The sequence below is a fragment of the Toxorhynchites rutilus genome, chromosome 2, assembly GCF_029784135.1.
Source record: "Toxorhynchites rutilus septentrionalis strain SRP chromosome 2, ASM2978413v1, whole genome shotgun sequence".
Taxonomy (NCBI): Eukaryota; Metazoa; Arthropoda; class Insecta; order Diptera; family Culicidae; genus Toxorhynchites; species Toxorhynchites rutilus.
In genome coordinates this window covers 64,055,169-64,074,360 of record NC_073745.1, presented here as the reverse complement: position 1 = coordinate 64,074,360, position 19,192 = coordinate 64,055,169, and the positions used below count along the sequence as shown (strand labels likewise).

The window sequence follows — 19,192 nt, the reverse complement described above, 5'->3', positions numbered from 1 at the left end:
ATACGGGCTTGGGCTCGAAGTATGAATAAAAAGAAAATGCCAAAAGTTGTTTAATAGTTTTTATTTTACTGTCTAAAATTTTCAAAAGGATCGGTCTACTGGGCGAATTTCTACAGCGTTTTTTCCGTGATGCAATTTGATGTGACACACCCTTTAGCTTTTGTTTAGCCCAGACTTCTCACGGTTCGTTCAGATTTTCCCAGGTTTTTAAAATAAACTTTAAGCGACAGATTTACCAGACAAGAACTCACTTGCTTCAGTTACCCAAACTGAATGAATAAAGAAGGATTCAGGTTCGTGATAGAATTTTCCTATAACCTTATCAAGGTTATGGAAACGAATTTGAGGATGTTGTATGATGAAGATTTTTTATTGCTTAGGATTATTTTCCGTAGTAGTTCGATTGACTTCGTTACAGAAAGTGCAAACAATATTATGTTAACTTAAACATTGCTTGGTGCTATCCTGAAGAATGTTTTCTCTTCATCACTCATCATGGAATGTATCTGTTTCTTTGAAATCTATTTTATTTATTTACTGTTATCCTAATGTACAATAAGAATCCTAATGATACAAATATAGCAATTCAAAATCCAAATAATAAAAACATCGATCGAAAAAAAAAATCAGACAAATCCATACTTTTTCATCTTCAACATTCAGATTTCACTGAAAAATACTTCTGCACTTATACACATATTTCTACCTTGATTGGTTCATAAGTTTTCGAGTCTATACAGAACACTCAGTCAGATACACATCTATTATCATACATATTTGTAGGTACATTTATTGAAATAATTTAAAGCAATGAGTCTTTGGTCCAAATAACCCAAATGAAAATAATTTTTGGTGGTAAAAAAATTGATTCATATTAAGTTTACATAATGTTTGATCGAACGCCAGGTATCAGATCAAAGATGCAGATGTCGCGAGGAATTTCAATCACAAATATCTGGATTTACCAAATTACCAAAAAATATATTGTTTGTATTCTAGATTCAAAATAAAGATACAAATCTAGATAAAAAGTTTCAGGTTTCAGATTCTTTATAAGGAATACAGATTTTGAACTCCTCTCTCAGATTTGGCGATTAAAAATAGATAGTTTGTGTACTCCTTCTTTGTTCATTAAAAAAAAAGGTTTTACATTTCATTGAAGGAGAGGTAAAATCCAACAATATTTCTTCGATAACCAGTTACTCAGAAAGACATTCATCCGCCATCAACACCTTGATATTTTTGGCAATTCAGAATAAGGAATGTTATAACGCTAATGACGCAACTTCAAACGTTAATAATATTACATGACTACAACAAAACAGCAAAACCAGCGAAACTTCCAGACAACCGATGCAGTGTTTCGAAACGAGAACAACATTCGCTTCTCGTTTGTGCATCGGAAGTGTCAGGAAGTGCACCCAGTTATCGCAAAGCTAATCTCGAATCTGGTAATCTTGAAAGTTTTCGCCAAATTTCGAAACTTTTCTCATCAGTTGAAAAGATGCGAAAGTTGGAGCGCAAACAGATCCTAGCGGTTTGTGTTTGATAGGGTATATGTCAGTTCGCTATGAACGGCATTCATACACAGTGAGGTTTCATCGTGTGTGGAATAGAACTGGACCTAGCCGAAAAACCAACTTCAATTGTAATTAATAACTGTACCCGGACTGAGGCGGACGGGACGGACATCGGAATGTCATGGTACCGAATACGCGCGTAAAGCAAGCGCAACAAATAGTAGCGCACGGCTATGTGAACGGTTATGAAAAACAAAAGAAATAACTTAATGGTACGCGTCGTCAACCCAAGCGCTTCAAATGCCAAACGAAACACCAAACAGACATTGTTGCTTGTTGCGTGCGTTACTCCCAATTTAGACTACTCCGGCTTCAACATTAACCTACCTCTCTCTCTGGTTACTGGGTCGGGCCGGAAAGAAAGCACAGCACCGAAAACAAACAAAAACCTCTCTCTCGCAACTAAGGCTTTGCTGAAATAGTGGAGGCGACATTTGCGACAGTGACGACCGTTTGCAAATGTCATCGCTGATTAGCCATAAATCTTAAGAATGCTACGGCGTGGCGTCGATTGGGGCGCGATATCCCCTTTCAGCAAAAAGTGAAAGTACCGAATCTGAACTGTGTTGGACGGAAAGCGCACGAACTACCGTTCGAAGTCAATAATTAGGGGATAATTTATGGTCCAACTCAATTCCAATACATTTTGCGTTTACACATAACTTGATATAAAATAAATGGTCTCAGGGCAATATTTACTGCGGAGTATGTCAGAATGGATGTATGTCAATTAGCTTTAGTCAACTTCTGGTACGATGTAATATATTTCAGCGTGCGTTCCAAGCTCACTTTGTGGGTGCAAGAATTTCCACACATTAACCGCAAGGTTATCCCCGCCTCAATCGAAGCGCATGATGCCCATCAATTAGCCAGGATTTTGCAGACCGTCAACCGTCGTGATAAAGCATGGACTTCCACATTTTCGCGCCGCCTTCCTTTCCTGTCACGCAAAGTAATCCATCCCCAGCTGTGTGTCAAGCTCACATCGTACACACAGTACCTGCTGTGCGCAGCAGCCAACGACATCATTTATCACCATATTCCTTCACTCCGCCATTTGTCATCATTAGAAGGTAATTAATCGCTAACGAATACACTAGAAAATGTACCCATACGCATCCAGGCCAGGCAATTATGTGCGCCATTCGCCGATATTGTTGGGGGTGTATTACCGTGTAAAAAGTCTCCACAAAACATTAATTAAGTTCATTGAAACCTATTGTGTCGCCTCAAACGTATTCTTCTCCCGAAATACATTCGAAACACATTCGATACCAAATATGAAAATATTTGCCAAAAGCATTTTCCGTAATCGACCTCGACCTTTCTTGTCGCGTAATCTCTTTTATGCTCTCTGTAGACGCGAAAACATGATGTCTCGAATTAGTAATTCGAATTTTGCAAAAAGAAAAAAAATGTCGACAGAACCCATATCAGGTGAATACGGTGGTTGTTTGATAACATTGAATGCTTGTCCAGAATTTTCGTACGCAATAATAGTCTTCTGAGATGGTGCGTTATTGTGGTACATAACTCATGGCAGTGGGGTTCTCGATGTACACTGAAGTCGCTTTTTAACACCGTCGTCGCCCAAAGCGACTTTTCTGAGTTTCTTGCGGAGTCCAACCTGCGGATAAATTATTAAATAAAGATCAAACTTAGTTTGTAGACATCTTTTACATGATCTTGCAATATTTTCTTTGATTTTAAAATGAATTGACAACAATAACACATGCCAAAGTCATATTATATGGGTTTCGCAAAAAGCTGCAGTACAAACCGCATCATGAATTGTAACAAAAGAAAATGTAACAAACAGTGGATTATTAGTTTATAATGCAAGCCATATTCAAACTATTGATTCACGGATTTTTTTGCATGCAACAATCATGGTATATGTTTCTCTTTTTTTTTCTCAGCTACTAATCAGTGATGCAAAACAAAGTTATTTCGTGAAAAGTCACATCAATTAGCACACTAAACCTGTTTGCACTGGAGTCACTTTTTACGCATGAAAAAATTGTTTGAAGATATTAACGATACACCTTAGTAAGACGTACTTTCAGTATTTTTTTTCCTAATTATGTCTCAAAGCTATTGAAAATGGCGTGAAAAAAACGAAAAGGTGCATTTTTCACCATAGATCCTATTAGGCTGTCAAAAAAGTCCTGCGGTATTTTTTTTGAATTTTCATTTGTTCATAAAATTAGTTACAATCATCTGTTTTAAGTCAAATATGCGCCGTTTTGTTCGATGATTTGTTCCCAACGAGATGCCAACTTCATAATACCCCTGTTATAGAAGCTCGCTTCCTTATTGGCAAAAAACTCGGATAGCCAATTTTCACAGGCCTCTTTTGTGGCTAACTTCTGACTACCTAGCTCGTTCGCCATGGACAAAAACAGGTGGTAGTCACTTGGTGCAAGGTCCGGACTATACGACAGATGCAAAAGAACCTCCCATCCGAGCTCCCGGAGCTTCTGGCGCGTCACCAAAGAAGTGTGTGGCCTGGCGTTGTCCTGATGGAAGACAATGCGGCCTCCGTTTATCAAAGATGGCCTCTTCTTCATGAGTGCTACCTTCAAGCGGTCCAGTTGTTGGCAGTACAGGTCCGAATTGAGCGTTTGGCCATAGGGAAGCAGCTCATAATAGATTATTCCTTGACAATCCCACCAAACACACAGCAGAACCTTCCTGGCCGTTAATGAGGGCTTGGCCACCGTCTGAGCCGCTTCAGCGGGCTTCGACCACGACCGTTTGCGCTCCACGTTGTCGTAAGTGACCCACTTTTCATCGCCAGTCACCATCCGCTTCAGAAACGGGTCGATTTTGTTGCGATTCAGCAGCGATTCACATGCGTCGATACGGTCAAAGATGTGTTTTTTGCGTCAACGTGTGTGGCACCCATACATCGAGCTTCTTTGTGAATCCAAGCTTCTTAAAATGGTTAATAACGGTTTGATGACTTATCCCCAGGTCTTGGCCGATGCTACGGCTGCTACTATGCCGGTCTTTCTCGGCTAATTCAGCGATTTTGTCGCAATTTTCGACGACAGGCCTTCCGAAGCGTGGCGCATCTTCGACGACCTCTACACCAGAACGAAAACGTTGAAACCATCGTTGTGCGGTGGAAATGGAAACTGTATCGGGTCCATAAACTGCACAAATTTTATTGGCAGCTTGAGATGCATTTTTGCCTTTGTCATAGTAGTACTGTAAAATATGTCGGATTTTCTCTTTATTAAGCTTAAGCTCCATATTTGCGACACCATAACTCACGAACGACTTAACCAAACAAAACACTGTCAAGGACTATATTATAGCGCGCAAAAATACCTTTCCAACAAGCTATAGTATGACTCGATACAATGAATACAACTAGAACTACGCGCTTACAACGACACCTCGCGGAAATACCGCAGGACTTTTTTGACAGCCTAATATGTTGCACCATATAAGAACTTAAATATATGGTACTACTGTCAAAATTTCATATTTAGTACCATACAGAATATTTTCCATACAGCTGGTGATTTGATTTGGAGGCACTTTTTACTCCCGTACCCCCAGGCCCTTTGGAAATATATAAAAAAATTGTTTGTACCGCGCAACACTGAAAAAAATCTGAAAAATATTACACATATCTAGAAAAGCCTTAGGAACACATTTAAATATGAATTACAGTAGTACTGAATTTCTAAATCCGAAATTTTTTTTTCAAAATTTCAATATTTTTTTAGTACTTAAATTTTTGATGATTTTTTTTTTGATACACCGTAGATGCACATTCGGTATTTCTTTGAAACTTTTATCTCGAAACTTTTGAGGATGGCGTGAAATAAACGAAAAAGTACGTTTTTCAATATAGATCCTATGTTAAACAACAACCAAACAAAATTTCTTATTTAATATCTTTTACAATATTTGCCATACAGCTAGTGATTTGGGTTGGGGGCACTTTTTACTCCCTTACCCGGCCAGGCCCTTTCGGAATTCGCTTTAAAAAAACCGCGTAAATTCCAAATTCCAAAATTATGTTTTACTCGTAACATTTTTTTGTGTAAATTCTCGCGTTTGACATGTTCTTGTTTCTTAATAAGAGAGCATGTAAGTCTTGATAATTTACACATAAAAATGTTACGAATAAAATTTAATAGCAATTTTTCAAAGAAAACATGAAAAAGTTATTGTCAGAAAAACTTGTTCCCTGTAAAAGTGCCCATCTTTCAATGTATGGCTGACTTGTTGGGAATTATATGGGCTATGCATATCTATTCCTTTGGAATTAAAAAAAAATGTTTTCAAAAAAAAATATGAAAAAAATAATTTTTTTTTTCCAAAAATTTGTCGGATTTTTTTTAATGAAAACATGAAAAAAAATCTACATTTTATTTTTTGACTAAACTTTTGTTTTGTAACTAGAGATTTTGTGTATTTTTTTACTTTGAGTGTTTTTTAACTTATTTTTAAAAAAATCTCGATATAAATTTTTTTTATTAAAAATATCAAACAAATGATTGAAAAGAAAAATTCACTAAAAAAAATATTTTCAAAATATTTTTTTTTCGAAAACATGTTTTTCAAAAGAAATAGATATTAAAAGCTTTTACAATTCCCAACAAGTCACCCATACATCGAAAGATGGGCACTTTTACAGGGAAAAGTTTTTCTGACTTCAACAACTTTTTTCATGGTTTCCTCGCAAAATTACTATAAATGTTTAACTCGTAACTTTTTTTTATCTGTATTATAGTGATTTTCAACTCAGCCAAATGAGTTCATCACTTTTACTTCCATTTTTGGAAGAATGTCGGGAGTGAGAATTGTACTCGTGACCTTCAGCGTGAGAAGCATGGATGTTACCACTACGCCAGATCGCCTCCTAACTCGTAACATTTTATGTATAAATTATCGCGATTGACATGTTCTGCAAACTTATTTCTATTTAGAAACATGTCAAGAGCATGTCAAACGCGAGAATTTGCACACACAAATGTTACGAGTAAAACATTTGTTTTTCAGGAGTCTTCATACAAAAATGATTCATATTCCAGAAACTATAAAAGATAGAAAGATGTCGTCTTCGACGAAAGTTCATATTTTAATAAAATTTAATAAGATAGATTTCAATAAGAGATATATTGCTATCTTGACTTTAGACAAAACAAAACATTTTTCAAAAAAAAAAACGTGAAAAAGTTGCTTTTAGAAAAACTTTTTTCCTGTAAAAGTGCCCATCTTCCGATGTATGGACAACTTTTTGATAGCTATATGGGCTTTTAACACAATTTTTTTGAAAACTAAAAACAATACGTTTTTGAGAAAATTGAATTTCGATTTTTGAAAAAAAGAAATTTTAGTGTAAATTTAAAAAAATAATTGTCTAAATATTTTTCTATGAAAATTTAAATGATTTCCTACATTTCTTTCTTTGACTAAAATTTTGTAAGACTTTAATTTTAATAATTTTTGAGATAGAATTTTTTGTTTCTTTGCATTGTTTTTAAAATATTTCAAGTATGCAAAGTTGCTTAAAAGCCCAATATCTGCATTGAGTTATTGATTTTTTTTTGTACCTGGGTCTGTTTACCATAAACTTGTTTCACTTCATTAAAACACTACGTATGACGATTCTGCTTCCATTCGAAAGATAAGAGAGTTTGATGATATAGTTGTCAAAAATCTACATTAGTGGATTTGAATCACATCTTGGAAGAGAAAAACATAAAAGTTAGTGGTTTATCGGTGTTATTTATCCCAAAATCCATAATAAACTTGATTATTTCTATACACCAAATTAAAGCTCTCTATCCGCTCTACAATCTGTTATTTGACTCCCAACTTCTATCTTTCCTAATTTCGCTGCAAATCGTTATAAACTGATGAGCCTTTTTATCGAATTTTTCAAAAATCACAAATTTTACTCCACTATACTTGTAGTAGACTTCCATCTCAACATTGAAATATTATGTTTTTTTCTTGAAATAAACCATATTTGGAGCCAAAATATCAAAAATTGCACAATACCAAAACTGGAAAAATATCAGAAACGGTAAATTATCGAAAATGGTAATATATTAAAAAAGCGAAATATCGAAAATAGAAAAATATGAAAAAACATCGAACATGAAAAATTATAAAACGTAATCAAAAATGAAAAAGAACATCAAAAATTGTAAAATATAAAAAAAATCAAAGCATCAAGAATGGAAAACATAATAAAATGTAAAAATATTAAACACGATAAAATGGCAAATATCTAAAATGAAAAATATTTCAACAAAGGGCAAAATATCAAAAATGAAAAAAATATAAAAAATAGTGAATTATCAAAAACTGGAAACAAACATGACAAAATATTTTTAAAATCTAAATAAATAAAAATGATTTGGTGTCCGTTCCTCAAGATTTAGTTCAAGAACGGAGCAACGGATTTAAAAGTCAGTCTCAGGATTGTTGCGTCTTAGTCTGCGTCAGGTTTATATGTCAAAAAAGTTATGAAAAAATGTTGGAAAATTTGAATATCTTTTTTTTAGTCAATTTTGTATGGAAGTTGGAAAATTGCAAAGTCACTTTTTAGCAAACTTGATGATTTGATTTGAACAGTCAGTATCAGGTTTGATGCGTCTTAGTCTGCGTCAGGTTTATATGTCAAATAAGTTATGGAAACCATTCGGAGAGATGGAAAATTTAAAAGTCATTTTTTAGCAAATGATTTGGTGTCCGTTCCTCACGATTTAACTCGAGAACGTAGCAACGAATTTCAACAGTCAGTGTCAGGTTTGATGCGTCTTAGTCTACATTAGGTTTATATGCCTAAAAAGAAACTACCTCGAATATAGATCACGTACAGAAAGATAATTTCTGTGGGGACTTGAGTGTTGGAAATTATTTATATGAAAATATCAATTGTTGGTTGGACGATGTTCGCCGAGTCAGCTAGTGAAATAATAAAATAATAAAAAAAAAATAGGAAAATACCAGGAATAGCAAATTATCGAGAATAACAAAATGTCACAAAGGAAAAGATCGAAAATGGAAAAAAACAAAAACGGCAAAATATCAAAAATTTTTCTTTTGTTTTGTTTTGATTGTTTTCAAAATTCAAAACTTTTCAAAATTCGAAACTTTAAATTTCAAATATTCAAAAATTCCAAAAATTTAAAACATGAATTTAACAATTTAAATACTTGAAGAATTTAAACAACCTTATAATGAAAAAAAATATTTAAAAAGTTGAAAATAATTAAAAATTGATAAATAAAAATAGAATAAAAATTATAAAAAAAATAACATTTTTAAATTGGGATAAATATTATAATTAAAAATAATAAAAGATATAAAAAAATTATAAAGTGGTAGTTTAAAAAAAATAAAAACAAGTTTTTAGCACGTTTTTATGCGGTTACAAGTTTATCTTTTTATGACGGTTTCAGTTTAAAAAAAATAATTGAATTTTTTTTATTGGTTTATGTAATAGATAGATGCGTAAAGAAGAAAATATTGAAATAAATCGGTTTGGTGGGACTCGTGCTCGCTAGTTTGGAAAAAGTATTTTTAAGAAAAATGCGTAAAAAGTTTTACTAGATTAGAAACCGCAAAGAAATTTTTTTTTTATATTTCTATTTTACATAGTGAATCCAAAGATTTTTTTTCTGTTCGAACAAAGTGGATAGAAACGAAATGGCTTATTTAGTAACTTCCTCGATCATGGCACATGTTGCAAGTTTGTGTTTCACAACTTGTATTACATATATCGCCTAGATTGGGTATCTCCACAGTCCGCAGTAAATAAACACACAACCGCCCTCCGATGGAACAAATCTTGTTGACATTCGGTTCAACGTTTGTATTGCGAATAGAATGTGGAAACGACGAACCACCGCTGTGAAAAGCTTCCTCATTAGTGAATTCTACGGAACCCATCCATGCTCTGCTGGGGTCGACGTAACGAAAACTTTGTACCCAACCCACCCAGCTAGAGCAACTAGAGAGCCGTGGTCAACTCCAACTTCCCGTACCTCATACAACTTTTATAGACCTAAATGACTGCGCCCTACTACTCCTACACCATATAACCCTTTTGGACGCGCTAACGAGGCTAACGATGACGACGAAGACGACGACAACTCTGTCGAATAATTATTATGACACAAATCCACGAAAAAGGTCCCTTCGCAACATCCGGAATATTAGATTAGAGTTTTGCTGCTGCTGCTAGTGTTGGCCGGATGTTCCCCGCCCACCTCCATCCCTTCTTCCCCCACACACTAATTTGCTACCTTTTCCATGCATATGTTGTTTAGAGAAAGTTTTGAGCCTTGATCCCTTGAGACTAACTTTTGTTTTTCTCTCGTCTGCGAAGCAACCGACGAAATGTAGTTCTACCAAAGTGCAGAATGATACGAGGTTCGCAAAAAAAGAAAAAAAAGCAGGACTGCACAGAGAGCAGCACACAAGAAAATAAAATTAGCAAAAATTTCTTCCACTTGCGTGCGCGCGCTTCCTTCTCCCGGTTTTCTCGGCGGAAACTTTTTTTTGGGCTGGGTTCCGAAAGCTAGATGAAAGTCCTCGAATCCTCGTTGGGGGAAATGTGATTTCCATATGTGTTGTGCTTTCGGCTGGGACCACCGTTGCAATGTGTTGCTCGTGCTTTTCCCTGTAGCCGGCGGAAGAGGTAATGCACTAAAAAGTGCATTAAAACAAGGTTGTTTTACCGGAGCAGGAAAAAGTTAGTTCCGGACGAGTGGCTGTCTGTATTTTTTTGCGGGATAGCGCAAAGTTTTGAAAGATTGGGTATTTCCCACAGGCTTTTTGAGGGGGGAGGGGGGGAATGTGGGGCAGGAAGACACCGATTGCTGGATTGTGATATTCATGAGTTGTTTATATATACATTTAAAAAAAACCTGATGTCATAAGTTAGCTGCGCTGAGCGCAGCTGCTTATAAGATGATTCATTCTTTACTAACTTTTCTTTAATATTTCATTTCAGGTGAGTGCTCAAAAGTATTTGTATATTTCCAAAATAATAGATCATCACATTGTAAGTAAATTTTTTCTTATGTAGAACAATATTTGATCCTGAGCCACGATTGATCTTGGGAGACTTCATCTCTCACGGAACTGCCTGGGGGGAACAGTACGATGACAATGGTTCATTGTTGATATATGACCTTTGTAACAGCTTCAATATGACCGTTTTGAACACTGGGGAAACAACACGTGTACCTAAACCTCCTGCTAAACCAAGTGCTCTTGACCTCTCGCTTTGCTCGAATTCACTATCGTTAGATTGCAAGTGGAATGTAATCCAGGACCCCAACGGTAGTGATCACTTGCCAATCAAAATTTCCATCACCATTGGGTCGAATTCTTCTGAATCTATAAACATGGCATATGACCTCACAAGACACATTGACTGGAAAAAATATGCGGACACGATTGCTCTAGCCATCAATTCCAGAGATGGTTTGCCTCCATTGGAGGAGTATAACTTCATTTCTCGTTTGATCTATGACAGCGCGGTTCGCGCTCAAACTAAACCCATCCCAGGCTCCACTATTCGTCGAAGGCTTCCCAATCCATGGTGGGATAGCCAATGTTCCAAGCTTTATCAGGATAAATCGAATGCATTTAAAGCTTTTCGGAAACGTGGAACCCCTGAAAAATTTCAAACGTTTTAGCCCTTGAGAATCAGTTCAAAAATTTGATCAAAGGAAAAAACCTGCTTATTGGCGAAATTTCGTGGGAGGTTTATCACGAGAAACGTCAATGAAAAAATTATGGAAAGTGGCTCGAAACATGAGAAATCGCTCTTCATCGAATGAAAGCGAGGAATATTCACATCGATGGATTTTTAATTTTGCACGGAAGGTTTGTCCTGATTCCGCACCTGTGCAAAAAATTGTTCGAGGTATACCACAAGATAGGTGCGATCTTGATTCCGAGTTTTCGATGGTAGAATTCTCTCTTGCTCTCCTTTCTTGTAACAATTCTGCTCCGGGATCGGATAGAATTAAGTTCAACTTGTTGAAAAACCTCCCTGATGTGGCGAAACATCGCTTGTTGAATTGCCGCCTCTATTGAATAATATGTTATATAACTTGCTTTGTGAGAAACATTTGAACTTTTCTCACGGAGATTCGGCAGTAAGTCGGTTCTCTTACACAGGCCTCCCCCAGGGCTCATGTTTAAGCCCCCTTTTGTACAACTTCTATGTAAGCGACATCGACAATTGCCTTACACAAAATTGCAGCCTAAGACAACTTGCAGATGATGGAGTGGTGTCTGTCGTAGGATCAAACGAATCCGACCTGCAAGGACCCTTACAAGATACTTTGAACAATTTTTCAACCTGGGCCATTGGGCTAGGGATCGAATTCTCCACGGAGAAAACAGAGATGGTGTTTTTTTTCTAGGAAGCATAGACCAGCAAAACCAAAGCTTCAACTTTTCGGTAAACCGATCACTCATGCTATGTCATTCAAGTATCTTGGGGTCTGGTTCGACTCCAAATGTACTTGGGGGCCCATATTAGGTATCTGAGTAAAAAATGCCAACAAAGAATAAACTTTCTCCGTACAATTACCGGCACCTGGTGGGGAGCCCATCCCGAAGATATTATAATGTTGTATCGAACAACTATTCTCTCAGTGATGGAGTTTCTGTTTTCAATCAGCTGCCAAAACACACCTCATTAAACTCGAGCGAATTCCGTATCTTTGTCTCCGTATCGCGTTGGGATGTATGCCCTCAACGCATACCATGAGTCTCGAGGTTTTGGCAGGCCTACTCCCACTAAAAGATCGCTTCAATATATTATCTCTTCGGTTCTTCATCCGGTGTAAGGTCATGAACCCATTGGGGATCGGAAATTTTGAGCAGCTGATCGAGCTAAATTTTCACTCCGGATTCATGAGTTCATATCATGAATTCATCTCCATGCAGGTTGATCCTTCTTCGTATATTCCCAACCGTGTTTGTTTCCCTGACTACATCAATTCCTCTGTGCATTTTGATCTATCCATGAAGCAAGATATCCATGGATATTCAGATTACTAACGATCGAGGATCGCTCCAACGATCTTCGATGAAAAATATAGGGGTAACAATTGTGATAATATGTACTTTACTGATGGGTCCACTATAAATGAGTCCACAGGATTTGGAGTGTTCAACGAATTTTTTAGCACCTCACACAGTCTTCAGAATCCTTGCTCAGTGTATATTGCTGAATTGGCAGCAATTCATTGGGCGCTGGACAGCGTCGCCTCACGACCTGTTGAACACTATTACATTGTAACGGATAGTCTTAGCTCTGTCGAAGCTATCCGTTCAGTGAGGCCGGAAAAGCACTCGCCGTACTTCCTTGAGAGAATACGAGAAATTTTGAGTGCTTTATCCAGACGCTGTTATGTCATTACCTTTGTCTGGGTCCCTTCTCATTGCTCAATTCCGGGTAATGAGAGGGCTGACTCATTAGCAAAGGTAGGTGCAATTGAAGGCGACATTTATCAGCGTCAAATCGCCTTCAATGAATTTTATTCTTTAGTCCGCAAAAATACCATCACTAACTGGCAACGCAAGTGGAATGAAGATGAATTGGGCCGTTGGTTTCACTCGATTATCCCTAAGGTTAGCCTCAATCCGTGGTTCAAAAGTCTGGAATTGAGTCGGGACTTTATTCGCACCTTCTCCCGACTCATGTCCAATCACTGTTCGTTAGATGCACTACTCTTTCGTTTCAATCTTGCCAGCAGCAATCTCTGTGTTTGTGGCCAAGGTTATCGCGACATCGAGCACGTTGTTTGGTCGTGCGAGGTGTATCTGGTCGCCAGATCGAATTTAGAAAACTCCCTTCGGGCCCGAGGAAGACAGCCCAATGTACCGGTGAGAGATGTGTTGGCTCGGTTAGACCTTGATTACATGTCTCATACATATGTTTTCCTTAAAGCTATCGATCTTCGTGTGTGATTGTCCCTATGTCCTTATACCCTCCTTCCTTCCTTTGCGGGTAATTCGTCCCCTTGCTATAAATAGTAGAATAAGTTGAAATGTAAAAACACTATAGATATACGAACAGATTTAAGAATTGAGTGTTCATTAACATTGTTACAGTTTCCTTATACCCCATCCTTCTCCTAAAAATATGTCACCCTCCTAAACTCGAGTACACCGCGAGTAATCGGTTTTCCTCCTTACTAACCATAGATGTAAGAAAATTGTTTATATATATATCGTTTTAAAATTATATTTAAGAATTCGACTCCTTTAAACTTAAGTTACTGAGCCTGAAAAAATAAACGAATTAATAAAAAAACAATATTTGATGATTGCAGACAGGGTTATGAGTATTCTATCTACCCCTGGCTTTCTAAAGCCTGGGGAGGACTAGGTTCCACGTTTTTTGCAAACCCTTCAGGACGAATGGGTAATATCCGATTGATTCATATATGGTCCATAACATCTCTCAATTTCCAATTTCGATTTGTGATGTAAACAAGTGAACTTTTTAAAAAATATGAATAGTTACAACAAACGAAAGGTATTTAGATTGATTTTATAGAATAGTTTTTCAATTTGCACCACAGCATTTTACTTTTAGGAGAATTGTTTTTGAGTTTCCGAAACCAAAGCGAATCTTCTAAGACTATTCGTCTTTGATTACTATACTGGGGATAACTTTACGAAATTGATCATTATATATGTAACGAAACTTGGGTAGAGTATTCGTGATAAACTTCTTGTAAATACATAATGTTTATGTCATTATTAGATAACACTGATTATGACATCGGTTTCTGTTCATCAATTTCCGTACAATCAATGTTTGCTTCGTCCCTAACAAGCGTGATGTGTTATTAATCGGCTCGACACACATTCCCCGATGAAGTGTGTGTATTACGCTGAGAGCAGGCACATTCTCATCCTTAAGCTCCACTGACGCTATCTTATCGCGTTATTCTAGCCTTATCAGCGTCTTTTATGATTCAATTGCGTACAATCAATTGCCTCAAGCGCACACAATCGGTTCATTCGCCGATTAACCCATTGCGAAGAAGAAACCTTGTCTTCTTACACCTTAGAAGCAACTCGAATGTATGTCACATTCGACAACCTCACAGCAATTCTCCACAATCAATTGATGTTTTATCATGTGTGACAATGTATTGTACACACATACACACGTACACCTGCTTAGCGTCTCAATTAATACTGAACGTGTGTAACAAGACAATAACTGTTGATGACGTGCGTTCCTCATCGTTAGACAAACAAAACAGTCAAGCGATTCAATTTGAATTATTTTACTGCGCCTCCATCAATTCGTCATCTTCGGCATCCCAACACCCATCTTTATCCCTCCTCCGCCTTGCATGCAATTGGTGCACCGTCATATCACTTTCGCGCCAGAGCGGGACCGAGATTCGACTGCGCTCGTTTTTGACAGATACTAATTTCTGCCTCCATTTATTTTGCACTTGGCTTTAAGGCTCATTCTTCTTAATTTTCCACTCCCCGCAATAAGCGGTGTCATCCGTTCGTCCCCTCCTCATACGTTGTATGAACAGGGAGGAAAACATTCTTCTTCACCTTCTTCTTCTTCGTTTATCGCGAGAAGTCATGATGCGGCAGACGACGCGTTTTGTTGAGTACCAGAAGGGAAAACAACATTTCCTACAATCGCTGAACCGCCGCATGAATGTGTTTTTATAAGAACGTTTTCTGGGGCCCCGTTCGTTGCGTCTGTGGCCGCTTATTGCTCGTACTTTAGAACTCGCGGGATTCGTTGGCAGGGAGGAAGTGTAGGGTTTTGTTGAAATCCACTATAAAGTCAAGTAACTCAACATAAGTGCGGATCATCAGTAGTGATTTCTGTTCAGGTCGAGAGTAATTCTCATTCATGATGTGATGTAAGAGACATTTCTGAGATATTTAAATTTTCGAATTTTTCTGAGTCTCCCAATTTTTATTTTTTTTTATTTTATGAAATCTTTAAAATTTACAAAATTTACAAAATTTACAAAATTTGCTAAAATTTGTAACAAAAATTAGAAAATTTTCAAAATTAATTACAAAGTTTAAAAAATTCACTAAGTTTATAAAATTTATAAAATTTACAAAGTTTACAATTTTTTTTAAAGTTTAAATAAATTTACAAAAATTAACAAAATTTAGAAAATTTACTAAATTTATAAAATTTTCGAAATTTGTCAAATTCACCGAATTAAAAAAAATTATAATTGTTACAACATTCCCACAATTTGGAAATAAATGTTTCTTTTTACAAAAAGTATGCCAAAAAGTCTAAGCTTCCCAAAAAAAAAAAAAAAGAGTCAGGATTCCTTTTCGCATCGACACCACAAAAACGACAGAATCTACATTTTTCAATGTTTCGCCTAAAAGTAGGCATTTGAAGTACAGTTTAGTGTAAATTATATTGAAAGTTAACTTGAATACCATTCATTTGCTGTCAATAGAAATTTGGCCAAATCGAACATAAGATGTTAATCCTTCTTTTAAGGCACTTGCCGAACATGAATAAAAAAAAAAGACTTTTCAGCCCAATTAAAGAGAATGCACCATAAAGGCCAAAAAAAAATACAGCTTTAATTTTTTTTTGGTTTGAGCATCATAACATTTTCGGTTAATCCTTTTTCCATTAATTTTCTAAATTATCTTTATTTCTTGATTTTCAAACTTTTAAAAACTCAATGTGAAAACAAGAAATTCTCAAATTTTCAAAATTTGAAATATGAAAAAAATATCAAAATAATCAAATACTAAAATATTGAAAAAGGTAAACTATCCTCTTATTCTTTGTCTGTATTCGAGAGACTTTGAACTATTCCGTTCAATGTCGTTTAGGCGAGCTATTATAAAATAACAATATATAAAAAAATTACATAATATGAAGAATATCAAGAATGACATATCATTCATACATAATGAATACAGGCAAACCTTTTTTTGTGCGGGGGATAGGGACCGCACAAAACAAGTCGCATAAAAAAATCGTGCAAAACTTCACCAGTAGCTTTAAAATATCGTTTTCGGTACACATTTTGAAACAAAAATTTTTTTGTGCGGTAGATGGGGACCGCATAAAGAAAGTTTTCCCCCAAGAAAATAACTCAAATCCACGCCATTTACCGTTCAATTTCCTTTTGTTTCCCTGCTTTGCGATGGGACACATTGCCTTTCCAGTTGTGCGTGGCTGTTTTGTGCTTTTAGTTGCATGTCGTAAGAAATCGTGTCATGCAAATACTTAGAAAAACTTAGAGCATTTGATGAGAGGAGGAAAATGATTTCAGAAGTTCATTGAGACGCAAATATGCTTTTTTCGCACTGAAATGCATATAAACCATCGAAAAAAACTAAATGGACGATAAATTCATCAAATTTTCTTCAATTCATACACTGCACAAAAAAGTCGCACAAAAAAACCGCACAAGAAAAGAAAATCGCAAAAAAAAATCGCACAAAAACAGGTTTTACTGTACAGGCCGAACTCGATTATATATAGTCGACCATTTTTTTTCAACAATTTTTTTCAAATCCTATACATAATCGAATTTCAAGAGAACAATTTTTTCATTAATGTATGAATGTCAAACATTAATAGAAAAATAGCCTTTTGTGATTCGATTATGTATTGGATTCGAAAATTAACGTTGAAAGTGAAATTGCGATTATATATAATCGAGTCCGACCTGTATATGAAAAATTTTAAGTATAAAATAATCACAAAATTTAAAAACATGGTAAAATATCAAAAAATTGTGAAATATTAGAATAATATTAAAAAAATTATAAAAGATAAAATTGACATAATATCAAAATTAACAGCTATGGCAAATTATCACTATGATATTCGCCACCCGAAGGCCAAAAGGGTCGCCTCTGTAGCGTGGTTCCCTAGCGTTTATCATGGAAGGGATAGTTTGTTAGTGGGAAGGGGTAATAATTAGGATTCACTGTGGTAAGTGATGTGATTCTGTAAACGCGGATTCTCAACCAATCGAAGAAACTGAATTATGAAATCGAATGTATTTCGACTAACGGACCAACGATGTATTTTAAGGGCAGATGAATATTTTTATTTTTCACCTATTCATTTCACATAGAATATACGATTCATAAGGTTGTGGACCCTTCAAATTTACACATTCTTAAACACTCACGACGGATGGTATCCATGGCCCGCCTGAAAAGGTAAGCCGAATATCAATTTCGTCATTCAATTTGTGACATTCTCGAACACCGGACGACAGATGACACCGAGGTCCACTTAAAAGGTGACCTGAAAAACCTCTCTACATTAAAATATACCTATAATATATTTCGTGATTCAGTGCATCGCGGGCTCTTCAATTAAAAAAAAAATCAAAATTCTGAAAAATGAAAATTCAAAGATTTAAGATTTTTCATTATTTTAAGAAATTCACATAAAAAACATTGAAAAATTAAAAAAAAATTAAATTTAAATTAGGAAACAAATAGATGGAAAAATTCAATATCTACAAAATTTGAAATTTAATTTAAATGATTTGAAATAAAACAAGAAATCAATTTAGTAATTTAAAAATTTAAATCATAAAAGTTTACATTTGTTTATAAAATTTAGAAAACTAAACAATTAACAAAAATGAAAAATTTAAAAAGAAAAGGCTGGAATATTAAATTATTAGGATAATCAAAAATTGAAGAACCTATGTTTTAAAAACTGAAAAAATGGGAAATTTTAAATGAAAATATTTAAATATCTATAAAACTTCGAAATTTGATAATTTAAAATTAAAGTTAAAATTCTAAAATTGACAAATTCAAAATGCATTAATTGTAAAAATGGAAGCGGCCAAATATTCAAAAGAATGGAAAATAAAAAAAAAGTTATTTAAAAAAAACCAAAGTATTTCAAAATTCAAAACTTCTTTTTTTCAATAAAACAAAAAGTCTAATGATTTTTAATTTTTAAAAACTGAAAAAATTAACAAATTGGAAAATTGAAGCTCTGTAAAACCAGATAATTTGAAAAATTTAAACGTTGGAAAACTGAAAAATTGAAGTATTTAAGTTTTAAAAATTTAAAAATTCAATAAAATGAAAAAAAAATTAAGAAACTAACTAACTGAAACTAAAAAAATACATATCTAAAAATAAAAAAAAATAATATTGTGTGATTTATGAATTTTATATTTTAAAATAGAAAGTACCCAAAAAATTCAAAATTAAAAAAAAAATGAAAACTTAAAAAAAAAAACAGAATTCAAGAATAGATAAATAAAAAAAAATAAATATAGAAGGAATAACAAATTTCAAAATTTCAAAAATTCGAAAAACAGAAAAAGAACATCAAAAACTCAAGAACTAAAAAAAATTAAAATTGAAAGATTAAAGGTAAAGTTATAAAAGATGGAGAAAATGGAAAAGATGGAAAATATGGAAAAGATAAAAAAGTTAATAAAATATAAAAATTGAAAAGTTGGAAAAACTGAAGGATTAAAAAAATAAGAAAAAATGGAAAACATATTGAATTGAAAATTCAAAAATTTAAAAACAAAGAAATTTAAAAATGTTAACCTTTAAGAAATGAAAATTTAGGAATTTGA

At 34.8% G+C, this 19,192-nt stretch overlaps 1 protein-coding gene across 3 annotated transcripts in view; it reads left to right on the top strand.

The window, feature by feature from the left end:
• LOC129769915 (heterogeneous nuclear ribonucleoprotein L) overlaps positions 1-19,192 on the top strand; it is a 638,502-nt gene that overhangs the window by 46,407 nt on the left and 572,903 nt on the right. The gene's annotated exons all lie outside the window — the stretch shown is intronic.